Source organism: Melospiza melodia, chromosome W, assembly GCF_035770615.1.
Source record: "Melospiza melodia melodia isolate bMelMel2 chromosome W, bMelMel2.pri, whole genome shotgun sequence".
Classification (NCBI taxonomy): domain Eukaryota; kingdom Metazoa; phylum Chordata; class Aves; order Passeriformes; family Passerellidae; genus Melospiza; species Melospiza melodia.
The window spans coordinates 6,269,048-6,291,093 of record NC_086225.1 but is presented as its reverse complement, the minus strand read 5'-3'; positions in this window follow the sequence as shown (position 1 = coordinate 6,291,093).

Below are 22,046 nucleotides of genomic sequence, written 5' to 3'. Positions count from 1 at the left end.
AAACCTCTCACCTCCCAGCTCTCAAAACTCACATACCATTCCACATGCATACCTGGAATCTGTAAATATTCACTATCTTTCCTTGATACACTTTGCAAGCTTTTATTAAGGCATACGATTCTGTGGTTTGTTCTGACCATGTTCATGGTCACCTCCCCCTTCTTGCAATTCCCTTCCTTTTACAATTCATGCAAAGGAATTAGGAGTTGAAGAATGATTGATTAGGGGCAGTTGGCTAAACAATGTATATCGCTTGCTTAACGTTTATTGTGCTTGCAAAAGCAAGATGACAGGATGTAAGGTTATTGTTCAAAGGAAGGAACCATGACCTGGTTCGGCTCTCTGGACCCCAAACTGACCAAAACCAGCCTTACGGCTTGTACTGAGACCAAAAGACCAGGGAGCAGGCACAAGGAGGCAAGGTGAAAAGTTCAACCCTGAGGAAGACTTATTTACTTCATCTTACGCAACCATCACACGACCACCAGGGAGCACAGCACAAGCACAAGGCATATGGAAATTACTTTTTGACTCATTAAAATACGAAGCGAGGCTGGGCGAGGCTAGGTAGCTAGGTAATGAATATGTATGAAACTTAATGAATATGTAATACTTTAGAAAATAAATAGAGGGATAAGTATTGTTGACAATGCGCATGATTTTGGAGAAGCTATCCACTCGTGTCTCAGGGCTGAATAATTCATACCTACTTTACAACTTTTGTGAGTTGTGGAGTCTTTTTCCGCATATCACCATAGTATATCCGATAACTCGTTTTCCTCCTGTGATAAACACATATTAGAGTTTTGGCTTTCACAAATATTAAAGTGGATGCTATGTGCTGTGTAATGGGTTAAAACTTTAAGTTTGTTCATCAAAACTAACAAAGCTATTCCAGTAAGACTATTGCACCTCTAGTTTGTTTAAGTAAATTTCCAGACTTTAAAGGATAAGGAAGGTGAAACCAAAAGGACAATAGGTTTCACAAACATTTGCTTATCTGTTTAGTAAACTGTTAATATGAGTGGGGGGTTTGCTATGATTGATAACACAGTATCAGCTTATCCGCTCAGTAAACCTAGGATTCCAGGAACTCAGCAGATTGAGCCTAAAAATTCCAGGAATCAGACAAAGGAAAATTACCAACCTTCATCTTCAGACCCCGGGAGGTGGACTATGACCACCTAAACACAAAAGAAGAATACGCAGAGTACTACACATCAATCCAGAAGAAGGACTGTATAAGAACTCCACGGAAAATCAGGAGAGTGTTGTCATAGGAAGGGGACCAGGACACCAGATGGTTCATCACAGGTCCAGTTTATTGAAGAAAGTATCAAACACTTAAAGAGCAAATAATAAGCTTATGAATATTCTGTAAGCCAAGCAATCTATTGGTTAAACTATACCATGAACTCTTCCTCATTCCTTAGGGGTTACATCTCTCTTTTCTCATGTCTCTTTCACCATATGTTATCATACTACAGCTAGGCCCAAGAACACGCTATCTTGCAGGTGCAGGACTTGGAATTAGCCACGGTTTTGTATTTTTCCAGTCTCTAGCGGCTACATTCCCAACATCTCCCCTGTTTTTATTTTTTAGAAAAAACAAAGTTCTATGGGCTAACTGTGTTACACTCTTTGCAACATAAGAATAGGCAATTCTAATAACTAAACAGTATTTTCAACTAGCAAGGTTTCTCTCTTATAAGGGATCTAAGCTAGGAAGACAAACCAAAAAGACTATCACTATTTATAGGATATGTTATACGACAAACACAAAAAGAATTTTATGTGCTACAAGGCTCAAACCAAACTCAGGTGTGCTAATACAACCCACAAAAATAAGCTAAAGGAATAACATGTGCGTAGGTTTCATCTGCATAGATTGTCTGATAAGTTTGCTTTCTATTCTCAAACAGCAGATATACTTCAAACAGGAACGGCTTTACTCACAAATGCTTCTGATTGTCTCTTTTAACTAAAGTTTCTCTAATGTTCACAACAACACTTTACACACAAGTCATAAAATAAACGCCTATCATAAAAGTATAAATCTATCTAATGTTACTTAATAGCATCTAAACTTAAAATACTTAAACTTAAAAAAAACTTTAACAGTATCTAACTTTACTTAAACTTAATAACACTTAAATTACTTAGTAACAAATAAAACTTAATATAAAAATAAAATATAGCATTTACTATAACTTACAGGCCTGATTCTAAAATACTAAGCTAAAACAACTTTCTTCACGTGTTTGCTGCAGCATTTTTATACTTGAATGCACTTAAACATAAGAAATTTGTTCGAGGTGTACCTGTGAAAAAATTCTTTTAAATTCAGTGCTTGCTTTTACATCTATCACATCTAAACAAAGCTTAAAAAATACAAAAAACACACTCATTACATCTTCCATGCTTCTGATGTTTAAAGTCTCTGTTAATACAGGTGATTGTAAGACAGCATAACGAATGCTGAGCCAATTCGGCCGAAATTTGACTCCTGCATTCACTACGCTGATTTGTCTTTCACAGTCTCTGCTAGGAAAAACAAAAGGTCTTTCTAACTTAGGTGAGAAACGTCTCTTGATAGTAATGGCCCTTGGTGTCGCTTGTTTATTATCACTGGTCTCTCAATTGCAGTAGGGATCTTTTGTTGACAAGAGTCACAATTATTACGGCTGTTAGGTCTTAAACTGTAGCTTTTGCCGGCTGCGGGGCGGAGGGAGAAGCACTCCCGCTGGAAAAGTGCTCCGGTCCCGCGGCGCCTGTGTCAGAGCGGGGCGACCCCCCCGCGCTGGGCTCTTTGTTTCGCAAGACTCACCGGCGGGCTGAATCACAGCGTGCGCTGCAGCCACCGCTGGTCGGGTCGCTCGCTCCGCGGCTGCCGTTGCTACCACCGCTGCGCCCATGCCGAGTTCGGAGTAGCACAGCCCCGCAGGCGTCCCGAGCCACAGCTGCTGCTTTGCACTCAGAGACCATCACCCGCCATGGCTTGCTCGGTTTCTTTGCTGACTTATCATCTTCTAACACCGCTTCCCACAGTATATTCCCAAATTTTCTCCATTCCGAGAGTTCATAGACCGTATGTGGGTTAAGGAAAATTTCTTCAGCGTATCCGTAGGCTAATAACAAATCTATCCCCTTTACCCCTCGCCATTCTAGATACGCGGTGAATAACTTATGTGCTGCTTGCCTTTTCATACCTCTTTCGTGAGCGCTCTTTGCAGCTTTTCAGGCTTCCGGCAGCACGTATGGCTCGAGTCACCGATGTGAACCCCGAGGGTGCTTCAAAATTCCGCACCGTCCTGGCTGCTCAGGACCCAACTCCAACTTCCTCGACCGTGGCGTGTTCTCCCCCTTTTTCTTTTAGTGCGAGACGAGGGGTCAGCGTTCGAGGTCACCATTTGTCGTAGGAAGGGGACCAGGACACCAGATGGTTCATCACAGGTCCAGTTTATTGAAGAAAGTATCAAACACTTATAGAGCAAATAATAGGCTTATGAATATTCTGTAAGCCAAGCAATCTATTGGTTAAACTATACCATGAACTCTTCCTCATTCCTTAGGGGTTACATCTCTCTTTTCTCATGTCTCTTTCACCATATGTTATCATACTACAGCTAGGCCCAAGAACACGCTATCTTGCAGGTGCAGGACTTGGAATTAGCCACGATTTTGTGTTTTTCCAGTCTCTAGCAGCTAAATTCCCAACAGAGTGTGACAGTGGCAGAGCAGAGACTCCCCTGTCGCCCAGCGCTGATTTGCTTATTGCTTTGCCCGCTGTAATTAATAAATTCTCAATTGGTTTTACCTGGCATATTGTCGGCTCAATTTATAACATGCTGTGCATGACAATATAATGTTAACTTTTGCAGAAGTAGCTATAGTTGCGAAATAATACCTAATGATTTTATTTTTGTGACTGACAATAATTTAAATAACTCAGACACAATTGTGAAGTAGCTGATGTTGATTTAGAGAACTTGTGGTTAACTTGCAATGAATGAAACAACTAAACTGTCTGCATGGTCGGATAACATTTGTGAAATGGTCATGATGGAGGGCCCCTGCTGCTGATGCTTCGACTATCAACAACTGTCACCTGCTGAAACTATGGAACAGGGGGCCATTGTGAGGAGGTGACACATCACCCTCAAAATCGCATCCAAGATTACTGCACATGCTCTAAAAAGGCAGATCAAAGGAGAGGCCATGCTAAAAACTTTCTGGAACATGTAACTGAGTTCAAAGAAATGTTTGAATATGTATAATCATTTATGTATTTGACCAATGCAATAGAAAGTGTATGTAAGAAGAGTTGCTATGGTTAGCCGGTGTGCCTCTGGCTATGGCTACGCACCCAGCACTGCTCGTTTTGCTTTATTGTTTTTATCCCCCATTGTCCTTTATTAAAATTTTTAAATAATTCAGCTGAGGAGTGGAGTTCATTTTCAAACTCCTACTATCCTTGAAGATCCATTAATGAACACCTTTTCTGCATTTGCCAGAGGGGTCCTGTAAATCTTCCCTTGCTTGAGTCTGGAGATCTGTTACCTGGATACAGTCACAAGCCTCCTTTAAGGCTCTTTTCTTGGGACCAGTTAAACAGGAGGCTGTGTTCTCAATTCTAAATCCTCCTGTTCCATTTCACACTGTAACAACCTTGTGCTGGTAGTCCACCTAGAACTTCATGCCAGACTGACAATCCTGCCATCAGTTATCATCAAAGTGAAAGAAATGATGGACTTGTCTTTATAAACAAACTGTCGTTCTGCTGATAAATAAAATTGGATACTGAGAAAAAAAAGAAACAATAAGAAGAACACTAAATTCCATAGTAATTCCACTGAGTGACACAAGGAAAAGACAAACGGGGGGATATACATTGGAAGGGGTCTCAAGTATTAGGCGTTTTGGGAAGTCTGTACCTTTCACGTACCTCAGCCAATAGAGAAAGAGAGAGGGACACGTGGTTGGGAAATTAGGATAAAAAGGAGGCTGCATCCCCTAAAAATTTGAGAGACCCCATGGCAAATGCCCCATGGCCTCTCCTTTTATTTGAATAAAGTTACAGAAGCCAATTGTCTCCTTTTTGGACATAAACCTCTGGTGTTTGTAGATTAATTTTCCTGACATCTAGGGGGCTCTTGTCTGGTATATTTCTACCGTCCGGGGGCGGTGGGCAGCAAGCGGAGCTAAAGGCGTGCCACATCCAGTTTGGGGGATTAGCTCCACTTGGTGGCAGCTGGCACCAGGCAATTGATTGGGTTCCCGAAACTGTCCAGGAGACAGACAAGGGGCAGACCAGGGGGTCTGTGAAGAGCCTGCAGGGAAAGATCGCTGCAAATCTCACCGGTGAGTAAAGTGGGATCTTCAGGGAGTAAACCTGGGAGGGCGCCCATGAAGAGTAGCACAGGTAAAACAGGGCATCTATGGAGGGTTGCAAAGGTAAATCCCCGGCAAAAGGGATGACAATCCAAAAATATCTCCGAAGAATCCTGTGGAAGAATGTGGAGTTGGTTTACACATTCTCCTAGAGATAATTAAGGACACAGATGCCCAAAGAGGGCAATAAGGGAAAGTCAAGAAGGGGTCTCGACAATCCATGCCCAGGGGAGCAATAACTCTTTACAACAGGAGATGGGCAAATAGTGGTGCTATGTTGAGAAAAGATTAGGTGAAGGGAAATGTAGAGAGATATGGTTGAGGCAAGGAGTGGCAGGACTGGGCGCGGAAGTGAGGGACCAGGAGCATGGGCTGGGGGCCTATGGGGGTTGTGGGGCAGCTGGGGCTCAGCGCCTGACCCCGCCACCCCCAGGCAGGGTCGGTAGCAGCAAGAATTGAGTGGCAAGAAGGTTGCTGGCCAATTGGCGTTAAACATGATGACTTTGAAAACTGTATAAAAGTGGGCTGTAACATTAAAGTGGGGCTTTTGCCACTGAAACTTTGAAGTGTTGTGCCTGTCTTTGCATGATCGTGTAGCGACAGGCTCTGGTATATGGTGTGTGATTAAGAGAGTGAGCACAAAGGAGAAGAACTATCTGGGAAATGCAGATTGTACATGGAAGGATTAGGATTTTCTTTTAAGGATTTTGCTTGGTTCACTGGAAAAATGAATGGTTTTGAGCTGTGAGGAAATGAGTCCCTACAGACAGTAGCAGGGGTGGGAGCTAGAGGAAGAACAGAAGAAGCCCTTGGATAAACTGGTTAGAAAGATACAGCAAGTGTATGTAACAATGGATGAGGAAAAGGTGAAAGCAAAGGTAAAGAGTTTTTACGGCCCCAGAGGGATAAATCTCAAGACCCAAAGGGTCCCCCAGGATAGAAGGGACAGAATTGGCCACAAGGAAGTGGCAGAAGCATTCCCTCCTCAGCAGGGGAGTATTGTAAATCAAAGGTGACTCTGACATAGGGGAGACAGAATGATGCATCTGACTCCATTGATATCAGAAGACTAATTAATTACTTTATTATATTATACCATGTACATTTCATCTAAACTGAATCTGCCATGCACTCACTCTTGCTCACACCTGCTCACACTGCACTGAACCTCGTGACTGTCACCCGACAGTCCACACACACACACACACACACAAACTTTCTTGGCCCTGATAGGCCAAGGAAACAAAACATCCTCACTTTGGATAAACAATCTCCATATTTCATTCTGCTTTGGCACAGCACAGGCACAGCAAGTGATAAGAATTGTGTTTTCCCTTGCTCTGAGGTTCAGAGAATGTGAATCTCAGAAATCTTTGGGAAGAATTGTGCCTTGCTTTTCTCTGTGAAGAGAAATGTGGCAACAGGGGAGAGCCAACCCAAACAGCAGTTGGATAGGAATTGGTGTGCTATCTGCAAGGCAGAGGGACACTGGAAGCAGGACTGTCTGCATAGACAATTGGACCCTCAGGAGGAGGAAGTCCAGAGGATAATGGAGATGGACTCTTAGGGGTGTCAGGGGCTCCCATTATACCAGAGACCCACCACACTGGAGCCCTTGCTACCTTTTAAGGTGGGTCTGGATTCAGAGGAGCTGTGTTTCCTGATAGACACAGGAGCCTCTCAATCCACTTTGCATTTTATCTCTAGGGGGAGAAAATTGTCAAAAAGATCATTGATTATTCAAGGGGTGAGTGGAAAGGATGAGTGGGTGAGTTTTATTCAACTACTGTTAGTAGATGTGGAGAATAGGTTTCAAATGCATGAATTCCTCTTTGTTCCTACTTGTGATCATAATTTGCTGGGAAGGGATTTGATGGTTGAAGTGGGAATGCAAATTAGTATTATCAAAAAATTATACAGAAGGTAACACTGTGGCAACTTTGAGTAAAATGTCTGAGAAGGCTTATGCTGAAATAAATCCAGAAGTGTGGGCAGCTTCAGGGAAGATGGTAAAACAACAATTGACATGGACAGTCCTCCCACAGGGATATACAGAGTCACTGGTTTTGTTTGGACAAGCCTTGCAGAAAATATTGAGAGTTTACTCCACCCTCGGGACTCAGGTTGTTGCAATATGTGGATGATTTGCTTTTATCAGGGGAACAGGAAAAGGTGATTGAAGAAGCTACTGTGAAGCTGCTTAATTTTCTTACTAAATAGGGACTTAGAGTGTCTGAAAAGAAGGTGCAGTTGGTAGAGAAAAAGGTTAAATATTTGGGAGACATGTTGACTGGACGGTTACGGTGTATTGATCAAGAAAGAATACAAGGAATTTTTCAAGTACCATTATCCCAAATAAAGAAGGAGTTTTAGGGTTGATGGGATAGTGCAGAGCATGGATTGAAGATTTTTCTGTTTTGACCAGACCTTTATATGACTTTTTAACCCAAGACTGTCCTAATGTTGTGATAGGGATACCAGAAAGAGAGCAAAAGCTTTAGAAATTTAAAAGAAAAATTGATTAATGACCCAGTATTAGCTCTCAGAAAAGGAATTTGAGTTATATGTGGATGTTAAACCGGGCCATGCTAAAGGAATTTTGGTACTAGAACACAGGGGAATGTTTTGCGGAGAAAAGAAAAAACCCCACAACTTTGTAAAAGTTGTAAAGCTTGGTATGTTTATTACAGTGCTGGACGCGTGCAAAGATTGCTCTCCTCAAAAAAGGCATGTGTACCTCTGAGAACTTCAGGCCTCTTTTTATCTCTCTCTCAAATACATATGCATACAGTTTCACAATAGGTTCATACATATTCATTTTTATGGGTTTTGTGTGACTTTTACCACTAGTTCCTTTTTATCAGAAATAATTCCGAGGTCAGGTTGACTTGCCCTTACAGCAGTCCCTGTCTCTCTCTATCATCTTCTGTCTCCCCCCCCTTTATCTCTGTCCTTCGCTGAAGTAACTTCACTGAGCTTAGGCCGTGCAGTCTGGCTAAATAACTATGGTTTCTAACTACAGACTCAACTCAAAAATGTACATTTCACCTAAATTAAAATGGATTTCTATCCTGGAAAATATTCACTTTGCTTCATTTCCCCCCTATCCTAAAAGGAGGAAGTAAATTCTTTTACTTTGTGCAAATTCCTATGACAAGTGTACTTTAGTGCTTTACCATGAACGTTTGATAATGGATGATCTTAAACTTATTCTTATTAATATTAACAAAACTACAGTAGGATGACACAACTTATTAAAGATTCCATTTGTAGTTGGTGACCACCCAAAGATCACATCCCACCAGTGATGATCCACATTTTGTTTTATTCTTTGTAGAACTCTGGTTATTTCTTTTGTATCATGTTGGACAGCAATTAAGGTTTTCTTTCCACTTGCTTGGATTTCCTTCAAGATCTCCAGTAGGTCTTGGTGCTTAATTAATTGTTTTACTAATGTAAGGTCCATCCCAATAGGGGTAGGTGATAATCTGTGTTACATTGTGTAATTGGTTTTAACCAGCTGGTGGGATGTCACTGGTGCCGAGTACGAAAAATCACACCTGATAATCTTAACAAAATTACAAATACAGAGATTAGAATGGTTTCTACTAGACAAAATAACATCATTGCTATAAATTTTTACAGCAGCACAAGCAGTTCTCAGGCACACACACACTTTTCCAGTATATACAAGCACAGTTTTCTGGTCAGTGACTGGATGAATTTCGAAGCGACAAATACTCTGTGCAGTGTATAAACACACATCTTGGGCATTAATAGTATTGCTTTCACAAATGAATCTCATCTGTTCTCTAGTAATGCAGGATTCTAAGTTTACTGTTTGCCACTTTTCATTCATCTTTCGTGCCCACACTCCATGTTATGAGGGGTATTAATTTTTAATGGTTTAATCTTAGTGCAATGATGTGATGGATAACATAAACAGTGGCATTACATATGGTAAGCACAAAGGCAGTGGCCACATTAGAAGCAGGATCATAGGTGAAATTCACCATAGTCCACCAGGATTGAAACTTCCTTTCAAAATCAGTTGCATTATCCCAAACAATTCTCCGAATTTCAGCTGGAAAATTACCTTCACCCCTTTCCCGTACGATCAGAGCTGCTGTTGCTTGCATCTATAACTGTGCTTGTATACAAATGAAAGCAAAAGACACATGATCTTGAACTGTACTAAGTGCTTCTACTATTAACTTGTGGTCTTGGTCCCTGGCCTTTTCGTACTTCCCTACTTTGGCAGTATTTTTGAAATCTGCCACTGGCTAGTTCCTAATGCCAAAAGAGATGACTGTAAAGGCTGCTTCAATTTTGTTAGGCCACCTGCTGCAGTGGCCAGCTTATTCACCAGTATTTCTGAATCAATTCCATTTAAAACTCTTAATCCTGTCCCTAATATCTCAGTTACATCATTTCTTATTCTGCTCTTGAGATATACTTGTCTTTGTAACTATGTTGTCTAACCTTCAAAGGATGTTTTTAGGAAGGAGGACAAGGCTGGTTGGATTTTTGAGATGTTAATTTGCATCAACTCCACACGTGTGAGAGACCATTCTGGATTGAATAATAGTTGTTGTTCACCCACATTCTTTACTACGTAGGCGCCTATTTCATACACGACAGGTTCAAGTTTGGGTAGAGTCTGAACTATTTGAGTCCTAATATGGGTTGTATAAGGCCCTGCTGTTTTAAAAAGTGCAGTGTCTACTTTGAATTTAAATGAAAGTCTGATAGCAACTCGAGCTCAAAGGCAGGTCACTTCTACAGGCTGTATCAAGGTGAAACTACACCAACAGTCTGATTTACTTAGGCTATCACAAACTTCCTGGTGTTCATATACACCAGGAGAGGTTGAGTCACTAATTGCATCTGGTCTCTCATAAACCGTCTTATTGATGACCTGGCACCTTACTTTGATTTCTTCTTCTCTGATTCCTTGAAGTGCCCACAGTTGTCCTTCCTGCCATTCTTGCTTCTCATATACCTGATTCCCGTGTATTACTACAGTAGATAAATTTAAATCTTTTATCTCAGGAAGTTCTCTCATGGATCCAGTACACTGATTAAACGCCTGGGACCAAGGCCATTCAGCATTGCTTTGGATAGAGGTACTCTTTAGTTCTGAAACTTCAGTTATAATTACATGCAAAACAATTCTGTAAACTAAAGTATGAGCTACCCCCGACCGCAATACACTCATTTTGCCTGAGTAAGTTTCAGTCTCAGTCCATTGTCTTCTGGTATCACTCTCCATGCGACTTCTGGGGCTTTCTTCACTCGAGAGTGATGGATCCAGGCATTCTGCTCCTTGATTTTGATTGCAGTGAAGCTGGTGAGAAGTACTTGCAGTGGTGTCTCCCACTGTGGTTCCAAAGTCTTCTCTGTAAGAGACTTAACATATACGTCATCCCCAGGCTAACTCCCTGCTCCGATTTCCAGCCACATGTTTCACAATTTCTCTGAGTTGTTTGCTTAAAGCCACCATGTGGGTGGATAGTGTTATCACCCTAATGTGGGTGGACATTGCCTTTGTATTCTATATGGGCTTCTATAAGGCATTTCAAAAGGCTTCAGCATTCCTTTAGCTCAAGATTTAGTTCGAATTTGCAATAGTGCTACTAGAAGAGCTTACGGCTAGGGTAGATTAAGTTCTTGCCCCAGTCTTTCAATCTGCTGCTTAATCAAATGATTCATTTTCTCTACCTGGCTGTTTGATTGGGGCGGTATGGAGCGTGAAGTTCCTAATCTATGCCCAGGTGGCTACAGATCTGTTGCACTGCTTTGGAAATGAAATATGATTCTTTATCTGAGGGTATTGTGTCTGGAACTCGGAAGCGTGGTATTATTTCTTGTAAAAATAATCTGGTCACCTCTTGAGCTTTGACAGTTCTGGTGGGGAATGCTTCTGGCCACCCTGAAAATGTATCTGTCAATACCAGCAAATACCGATACCCCCCTTTCCTTGGGAGTTCTGAAAAGTCAATTTGCCACTGCTGTACAGGCCCATGGTCTCTCCCAATCTGACCGAGTTTTGGTGTGGGGGTATTTTTTGGGTTAGTCTGGAGGCAAGGATCACATTGTCGGCTTACCTGAGTGATAGTGGCATATAAATTCCAGACAACGATTCTTTCAATCAGATGTATGTTCTAGAAAGCCTGTGGAAATTAATACTTCCAAGTCAATACTTCATTTCAATGCACTCTGTATCACTGGCAGCATTGGTCATTTTGGGAAAGGAGCCACACTCTATAAAAAGCTTTTAAGTAGTTAGGCCCCAGTGTGTTTTCTAGTGCTCTTCCTTCACTACTAACCACAAAAATGGGAGGAGATTACTAGCTCTCTTTCAATGGTAGCCCACCCCTTGTAGTTGTATGTCTCTTTTGATTAGTATTATTGTGTTATGGCTTACCCTCGAGGAAAATCTGTACTTCACCCTTTGCTGCTTTCTTTGCCTCTCCATCCGCCAGCTCATTTCTTTCCTCCAATTTTAAGCTCACTCTCCAGCATGCCTTAATATTCTTTTTCAGGTAGCTGAACTGCTTCCAGCAACCGGATTGTCTCTTCTTCCCTTGTGAGGCCAGCAGTTCCCTCTACTTCCAGCTGGCTCCATGTGCATGCACGACTCTGAATGCCTTTTGCTGTTTCTAAGGCATGGGTCAATGCATTTATCTCAGCCTTCTGTGCAGAGGTACCTGTTGGTAAGTGTCCAGACTCTATTACCTCTCTGCTGGTAGTCACGGTGTACTTCGCATGTCACTTTCCACTGGCAATGTAGTAACTCGGGTCAGTGAACCAGGTCTCCGCATCATCTAAAGGAGTGTCCTTTAAGTCTGGGCGGCTGGAGTAGGTAGCTTGAATGGTCTCCAGGAAATCATGGTGTACTGCTTCTCCTTGATTCCACTGAGAAAAGAAACTGGGTTGACAATATTAGTCACTACTATCTCTACATCATCTTGCTCTACCATGATGGCCTGGAATTTCACAAACCTCTGTGGTGAAAGCCAGTGGCCACCCTTTACTTCCAGTACTGCGGACACTGTGTGGGACACTAGCACAGTCATTTTTGTCCTAGGGTAGACTTGTGTGTGTTTTGCGGAGAAAAGAAGAAACCTCACAACTTCGTAAAAGTTGTAAAGTTCGGTATGCTTTATTACGACACGTGCCGGACGCAAGCCTCCCCAATAGGCAAGCGTACCTCTGAAGACCTCGGGTCTTCTTTTATCCCCCTCCCAAATGCATATGCATACATTTTCACAATAAGTTCATACATATTCATTCCGCGTGACATTTAGCACTAGTTCTTCTTTATCAGAGGAATTCCTAGGTCTGGGGCAGATCGACCTTGCGGTAATTTCTGTTTTCTTTTCTCTGTCTCCTTGCTGTCTCTGGAATGCGGCCTTTCCTTCAGCTTTTGGCCCCACAGACCTCTCACCTCTTCCCGGCACTTCACCTAATTCAGAATAGATCCCCACTTCGTCTCATGTGCCTCTTGAATATTCAGCACAACTGCTGCTACAGCTCTGAGGCGACCTGGCCATCCTTTGGCTGTTGCATCTAGTTTCTTAGAGAAGTAAGCAACTGCCCTTCGGTATGGACCCAAGTCCTGAGCCAATATTCCCAGGGCAATTCCTTGCGTGGAAAAATAGAAAGAATGGTTTACTTACATCTCAAAGTCCCAAAGCTGGAGCTGACATAAGGGCACTCTTTAGCTGATGAAAGGCCCGTGTGGTGTCTTTTGTCCACTGGAGATCTCAGTTTCCATTGGCAATAAGAGCATAGTGGGGTCTGACGAGCAGTCCATAATTATAAACCCACATCTGGCACTACCCTGCCATGCCTAAGAAGGTTCGGAGTTCTTTCGTTGTCTGGGGTTTCGGGGTTTGGCATATGGCTTCCCTGCCTTAAAGTCTGCTGCTCAGCACTCATTTCTTACCCCAGGTAGATTACCTTCTGTTTAACTACCTGTGCCTTTTTCTTTGATACTCTGTATCCTTGGAGTCCTAGGAAATTCAAAAGGCTTACCGTCCAGGCTTCCCTCATCCGAGTGGCTACTAGAAGATCATCCACGTACTGCAACAGCCTCCTTTCTTCTTGTGGAGCTTCCTGGGACTCTGGGTCTTTGCAAGCTGTTCTCCAATCAGAGTGGGGAGTTTTTGAAGCCTTCAGGCACATGGGCTATGTGAGCTTGAGTTTGAATGCAAAAATTTCCTGGCTGGCTTCGTGGATAGGGAGGCAAAAGAAGGCATCTCTTAGGCCTAAAACAGTGAACCAGGTTAGCTCAGGTGTTAAACAAGTTAGTAAAGTGTATAGTTTTGCTACCACAGTGTTGTCGCAGACATTTTTTCACAGAAATCCTTTCTTTCAGATTTGTTCATCTTCTGGGAAGCAAAGGCCCCAGAAGAAGAATGTAAACAATGATTATCAGCTGCTGTGAAATGCTATAGGATGCACCTGTGATTGGTTCATGTTCCATGTGTACAATTAAGAGGCAATCACAGAAGCAAGCTCAAAAAAAGACTCCCTGGACACAGAACTTTGTTTTAGATTCTTTTCTATTCTATTCTTAGCTTAGCAAGCCTCTGCAACTTCCTTCTTTATTCCTATTAGTATAGTAATAATGTATTATATATCATATATCAATAAATCCAGTCTTCTGATCATCAAACAAGATTCTCATCCTTCTCTCTCACCCCAGCGACCTCCTCATGTTGCTGTATCACAGGGTATAAATTCTGTGTTATCTTATTGACAGCCCTCCATCCATTACTATCAATTATTGGGCTGATTCCTTCCCTATCTTCCTTTTGAGTGTACTACTCAATTCTCACTGGTTGTGTTCTTTCCTTAAACTTGATTACCACGGGGGGCATTTTTCACTCTCCCTGGTACAGCAGAGGCCCATACCCTCGAAAACACTTGTTTACTTATTCTAATATCCCCTTACTAATGTCTTTCTTAATTTCAGTGTCTGTTAATGTTAAGCCTAACATCTTTATATCATTTGCCTCCAGAGTAACCTTTCTCATTTGAGAATGTTTAGCGAATTGAGCCAATTGTACAAAAGCTTCTAAGTACACATAGTACACATATTACTTTAAATGTTTGCAAAAGTATGCCTTCTCAGACTGGCCAGTTGTTCAGTTGTTCCCCACACTACAACATAAACATTTTCCACAGGTACTAAAGCTTTATTAAAAACTGAATATATGGCCCTTGTGTCGACTAAAATTCTACCCTTTTCTTTCTTCTGATCTCACTGCCTCTCGCAGAGGGGTCTGTTACCTCTTAGTTCTGGATGAAATTGAACTGCCAGGAGGGGGATGGGTTCGAGTGGGTATGCTTTTGGGGCCTAAGTCTTCTTCCCTTTTGGGGAGGTCATCTTTATCTTTCCTCCCTTACCTTGGGAGGAGCCTTTAACAAATCATATGTACTCATTTTGCAAACTGTAATCGCTTTGCGTTTCAGCATGATAATCTTTGCTTGACTTCATACGTTGCTATCTTATGCTGCATGCTGAACAACACGTTTGATTTGCTTTCTCTTTGCATTTTTTTCCTTTTCAAGGGCCAAGACCAGAGGGCGGTCTGATCTCACAGTCTCTTTGCCATTCTGGGTGATTTCTTAAAACAAAAAGACATATCAGCATGCAAAAACTCCATCCCATTTATCTTCCTATTTTAAAACAGTACTAACAGCAATGAAGTATTATAAATCTTTTTATTTTCTGAGCTGCTCTTACTGGCAACCTTCTCCCAGTGAGCCCCTCCTAAAAGGGGCTAATTTAGGAACCTCTTTGCTCTGGTCAGTTCTCATTATCTTTTTCTCCTTGCCCTATCTCGCTTCCACCCAAACCTCTTTTCACAGGCCTTTACAGTAGTTTCTCAGTCTTCCTCCTATACACACGCAGCTCCAGGTGGCAGGTATCAGATGTGATTTCCCACGCACGAGCCTTAAGATGTTAGGTTCTGAAAAAGCTTGATCAGAAACCTTTAATTTACACTCGGGGCATGTGCCCTGATGCTTAATAGAACAGCAATACCAGCGTTTCTCACAAACTCTGCACTGCAATAATACTTAATGCAGTGTGGCCTCCTCTCGATGCACTGAAGGCTCTGAGGAATTGCCTGCAAAGGCAGGCTATTCTGTTGATTACAGAGAACTCTAAATCCCTACAGCAGGCCGTTCTTAGTCCAGACCTACTATCGTACCAGCTGAAGTCCCATAAACTCATTTATCTCTTCTATCTAAACTCTGTTTTACAAAATATAAATCTTTTCTAATTCTCTTCTTTTACAATCTAATTAAGCACTGTTTCTACTTACGCTTGTTTTACTGCGTTGCAAAAAGGCTGTGCTTGTCCTAGCCAAAACTCTGATATGCCCACAGACACATGAGACAGAGTAAAGATCCATTCTGAATTAGGTGAAGTGTCTGGAAGAGGTGAGGGGTATGTGAGGCCAGAGCTGAAGGAAAAGTCAGATGCCGGAGACAAAAAGGAGACAGAGAAAGAAAAACAGAAATGACCACAAGGTCAATCTGCCCCAGACATAGAAATTCCTTTGATAAAGAAGAACTGGTGCTAAATGTCACACGGAATGAATATGTATGAACTTATTGTGAAACTGTATGCATATGCATTTGGAAGGGGGATAAAAGAAGACCCGAGGTCTTCAGAGGTACGCATGCCTTGTTGGGGGACTTGCGTCCGGCGAGTGTCGTAATAAAAGCATACCGGGCTTTACAACTTCTATAAAGTTGTGAGGTTTCTTCTTTTCTACGCAAAACATTATGGTGAGCCAGCCAGGAGATCTCTGTCCCCGCAGGGGCAGGGGGGATAGACGGACCTCCAAGGCGCGCCCTAGGATTTTTTTCCTGGTGGGGCTCCGCTCGTCTCAACTTGCCACCTGCGAGGACAGACAAGGACCTGCTGGCCTGCGGAGGAAGATACGGTATGTACTGAGGGGCCCCTGGGGGAGGGAAAGGAGAGCAAGGGAGTAAACCACCCAGAGACGTCTGGGTTCAGCTGATAGAGCAGCTGTATTAGAGACGGGGTTCATCGTTCTTATAGAGCAGACCGCAAGCGGTTCTGGGGGTGAGCCGGGTGAACCCATGTATGTGTGTATTGGGGGTTCATTGTTCTGATAGAGCAGAACTGCTGAGCCCGTGTGTGTTTTGTTTGTGTGTGTGTGTGTGATGTCCAGACACTGTGTTGCTGTATGGTTAATGTGTGCATTGTGTGGTCAGTGCACTGTGTTTTTAATCGTGCAAGTGATAAGTGTATGGTGTATAAAAGAGAGTAAATCTACAGATCTACAGTGCCCTACAGTGCGGGGGGGGTGGGTCAGTACTACCCATGTTTGAAGCAGCCGAGTGAGGCCTGAGGCACCGGCTGCAGTAGGCTGCGGGGGCAGGGAGAGAAGTGCCCTGTGGAGAAGCGAGTGGAGGAATGTCAGTGATGGTATTTATCGTGTTTAAATGTAGTGATTTTTGTAGATTTGGAACATTTTAACCATGAGTATGAGCTCAGAGAGTTCCTTTGCCTTGGATGTTTGGATTTGACCTCTAGACTGTGTGCTGTTATTTTAATTGTGTCCAGGAAAAATTGATGTGAGTAAATGCCGAATTATGGTATGCTGTGTTGTATTGAGAAAAGTGAGCACTTCGAGAAATATGCCCTTTCCCAGTGATTTTGTGTGGTGATTTTCTTCCGCTGCATAGTGGTAATTTGATTCTCAGATTGTATAGTAGTGTTTGTGGAGATTTTAAGATTTCGTTGCAACAAGAGCAGCATCTTACACAGGAGAACTATAGTACGGTGATTTATGCTTAACTACGATAAAGCGAGTTAAAGGAATTCCAAGAATTCTCCCCCTCACAGCAATTCAAGCCTTGGCTCTAGTGAATTTGAGATAAAGGGGCGGGGGGGTGCGGGTGCTGTGGCTAGCACAGCCTTTTTGCAAAGCAGTAAAACAAGTGTAAGTAGACACAGGGCTTAATGAGATTGTGCAAGAAGAGAACTAGAAAAAACTGATATTTTGTTTGATCAGAACATAGTGTCTATGTCACGTTTTTTATTAGCATGCTGTGTGAGGTGACAGTGGCTGTCCCCTGGGCACAGGGACAGCTCTGGCTGCCCCGTCTCCCCAGGGAACATGGGAATGGCCTGTGGGCAAAAGCTGGATGTGCAAGTATTATTGCAGTGCGGTATTTATGAGAAACACTGGTATTGCTGTTTTGCTGTTCTAATAAGTGTCAGGGCACATGACCCGAGTGTAAATTAGAGGTTTCTGGTCAAGCGGATTCAGAACCTAAGGTCTTAGAGCTTGTGTGTGGGAATCTCATCTGATACCTGCCACCTGGAGCTATGTGTATAGGAGGGAAACTGAGAAACTACTGTGAAGGTGTCTGTAAAAAGGTTAGACTGGAAACGAGATAGCGCAAGGAGAAATAAATAATGAGAACTGACCAGAGCAAACGCAAACAGGTTCCTAAATTAGCCCCTTTTAGGAGGGGCTCACTGGGAGGAGGTTGCCAGTAAGAGCAGCTCAGAAAATAAAAGGATTTATAATACTTCATTGCTGTTAGTACTGTTTTAAAATAGAAAGATAAATGGGATAGAGTTTTTTTGCATGCTGATATGTCTTTTTGTTTTAAGAAATCACCCAGAATGGCAAAGAGACTGTGAGATCAGACCGCTCTCTGGTCTTGGCCCTTGAAAAGGAAAGCAAGACAAAGAGAAAGCAAATCAAACATGTTGTTCAGCATGCAGCATAAGATAGCAACATATGAAATCAGGCAAAGATTATCATGCTGAAATGCAAAGCAATCACAGTTCACAAAATGAGTACATATGATTTGCTAAAGGCTCCTCCCAAGGTAAGGGAGGAAGGGTAAAGATGACCTCCCCTAAAGGGAAGAATTTTTGTCGACACAAGGGTCATATATTCAGTTTTAAATAAAGCTTTAGTACCTGTGGAGAATGTTTCTGTTGTAGTGTGGGGAATGAACAACTGGCCAGTCTGAGAAGGCATACTGGTGCAAACCTTTAAAGTAACGTGTACTATGTGTACCTAAAAGCTTTTGTACAATTCGCTCAATTTGCTTAACATTCTCAAATGAGAAATGTTACTCTGGAGGCAAATGATATAAAGAGGTTAGGCTTAACATTAACAGACACTGAAATTAAAGACATTAGTAAGGAGATATTAGAATAAGTAAACAAGTGTTTTCAAGGGTATGGGCCTCTGCTGTACCAGGGAGAGTGAAAGATGCTCCCCCATGAGCATCAAGCTTAAGGAAAGAACACAACTAGTGAGAACTGAGTAGTACCCTCAAAAGGAAGATAAGGAAGGAATCAGCCCAATAACTGATAGTACTGGATTAAGGGCAGTCAATAAGATAACACAGAATTTATACCCTGTGGTAGCAAATCCATAGACTTTACCAATTTTTTTAACACCTGAGATAACCTGGTTCACTGTTTTAGGCCTAAGAGATGCCTTCTTTTGCCTCCCTATCCACGAAGCCAGCCAGAAAATTTTTGCATTCAAACTCAAGCTCACATAGTCCATGTGCCTGAAGGCTTCAAAATTCCCCACTCCGATTGGAGAACAGCTTGCAAAGACCCAGAGTCCCGGGAAGCTCCACAAGAGGAAAGGAGGCTATTGCAGTGCGTGGACGATCTTCTAGTAGCCACTCGGATGCGGGAAGCAAGAGAAGCCTGGACGGTAAGCCTTTTGAATTTCCTAGAACTCCAAGGATGCAGAGTATCAAAGAAAAAGGCACAGGTAGTTAAACAGAAGGTAATCTACCTGGGGTAAGAAATGAGTGCTGAGCAGCAGACTTTAAGGCAGGGAAGCCATATGCCAAACCTTGAAACCCCAGACAACGAAGGAACTCTGAACCTTCTTAGGCAGGGTAGGGTAGTGCCAGCTGTTTATAATTATGGACTTCTCGCCAGACCCCTCTATGCTCTTATTGCCAAGGGAAACTGAGGTCTCCAGTGGACAAAAGACACCACACGGGCCTTTTGCCAGCTAGAGAGAGTGCCCTCATGTCGGCTCCAGCTTTGAAACTTCCAGATGTAAGTAAACCATTCTTTCTATTTTTCCACGCAAGGAATTGCCCAGGGAATATTGGCTCAGGACTTGGGCCCATACTGAAAGGCAGTTGCTTACTTCTCTAAGAAACTAGATGCAACAGCCAAAGGATGGCCAGATCGCCTCAGAGCTGTAGCAGCAGTTGTGCTGGATATTCAAGAGGTACGCAAGTTTACCCTGGGACAAAAATTGACTGTGCTAGTGTCCCACACAGTGTCCGCAGTACTGGAAGTAAAGGGTGGCCACTGGCTTTCACCACAGAGGTTTCTGAAATACCAGGCCATCATAGCAGAGCAAGATGATGTAGAGATCTTGGTGACTAATATTGTCAACCCAGCTTCTTTTCTCAGCGGAAATCAAGGAGAAGCAGTACACCATGATTGCCTAGAGATCATTGAAGCTACCTACTCCAGCCGCCCAAACCTAAAGGACACTCCTTTGGATGATGCGGAGACCTGGTTCACTGATGGGGGCAGCTACATTGCCAATGGGAAGTGACATGCTGAGTATGCAGTGACCACCTACAGAGAGGTAATCGAGTCTGGACCCTTACCAACACAGGTACCTCTGCGCAGAAGGCTGAGATAATTGCCCTGACCTGTGCCCTGGAAAGGGCAAAAGGGAGGAGCATAACCATCTACATAGACTCAATGAATGCATTTGGAGTCATACATGCACATGGAGCCATCTGGAAGGAGAGGGGACTGCTGACCTCACAGGGAAAGAAGAGACAATCCAGCTGCTGGAAGCAGTTCAGCTACCTGAAAAAGCATATTAAGGCACACCAGAGAGTGAGCTTAAAATTGGAGGGAAGAAATGAGCTGGCGGATGGAGAGGCAAAGAAAGCAGCAAAGAGTGAGTGTCCTGGTTTAGGGCAAATTTGTTAAAGAATCTGGAAAGGAGGGCCCCTCCAGAAAGCAAAACCCACACGGCCCCTCCCCCCAACCAGTTTGGGAAAAAATTCCTTGGAGAGAGGTGGAAAGAACCTGTTTATTTGACTGGCACAGCAACCCCCAGCACACAAAATGAACAATACCAGCTGACACCGCTCTGAGAAAGATGACAAAATCAGAAAGTCTCTTTCGGGGGTGGTTGCTCTGTTCTCAGTCCCTCCGGCGCTGGGCCAGCTGCTGCAGCCAAACCTTCGGTGTTCCCGGGTCCCAGTCTGGAGCAGGTTCGAGATGGTCACAGGAACAGGAGAGGAGAAACAGTTCGGGAAGGAATTTGGACTGTTTAGCTAAACTAGCTAATAAGCAGAAGCAAAAGCGAGAGCAGAAGTGTCGTGGGGTGACAGCCTTTATCCCAATATTGTGTGTTGTGTCTGGCAGCTGTGCCTTTTCGCTCTTGCCCCCCCCCCCCCCATGGTCGTCTTGCCGCGGCGGGGCGGGGAAGAGAGGAGGGAGTGTAACCGGGCACTTTGGCTTTTGGCTTCTGGCTGCTTGGCTTGGCTTGCCTCTGCTTGCTTGCTCCTGCCTCGGCCCCTAGCTGATAGTTTTTTTGCTGCTTTTGCTTTCTGCGCTGTTTTTTTCTTTTCTTTTGTTCCCTCTTTCTTACCCTCCCCTGAAGATACTGGACCGGCTCCGGACCTGACCTGAGACGTTCAGGACCCCCGGAGTCTGCGAGAGAAGCTCAGCCCCCTCCACAACACTGCCTGGTTTCTTTTCTTTTCTTGTGCTGGGGAGTGTTATTTTGTTACTTGTTAATAAATAGGTTTTGTTTTCCACTTTGCTCCTCCGAGGAATTCCTTCCCGAACCCGGTATTGGGGGAGGGGTGGTTGGAGGTTTGTTTTTTGGGGGGCTCCCTTTTGGAGATTTGTCCTAAACTGGGACAAGAAGCAAGAGCAGAAAAGCAAGCAAGCAAAGCAGCAAGCTGCAAGCTAGAAGTGAAAAACAGCCCTATGTACTGCCTTGTCTCTGTGTCCCTGATAAGAGAAACCTAAACAAAACTTCCACTCTTCAGAGCCAGTCTTAAAGGAACAGAAAAGATGAATGGGGATACAAGCATCATAACGTCACCCCAGGACAGTGAGGTACAGATTTTCTTCAAAGGTAAGCCATAATACAATAATACTAATCAAAAGAGACGTACAACTGCAAGGGGTGGGCTACCATTGAAAGAGAGCTAGTAATCCCTTCCCATTTTCATGGTTACTAGTGAAGGAAGGGCACTAGAAAGCACACTAGGGCCTAACTACTTAAAAGCCTTTTATAGAGTGTGACTCCTTTTTCGAAATGACCAAGGCTGCGAGTGATACAGAGTGCATTGAAATGAAGTGTTGACTTTGAAGCAGTAATTTCCACAGGCTTTCTAGAACACACATCTGATTGAAACAATCGTTGTATTGTTGTCAGGAATTTATATGCCACTATCACTCAGGTAAGCCGACAATGTGATCCTTGCCTCCAGACTAACCCCAAAATACCCCCCGGCCGAAACTCGGTCAGACTGGGAGAGACCATGGGCCTGTACAGCAGTGGCAAATTGACTTTTCAGAACTCCCAAGGAAAAGGGGGGTATCAGTATTTACTGGTATTGAT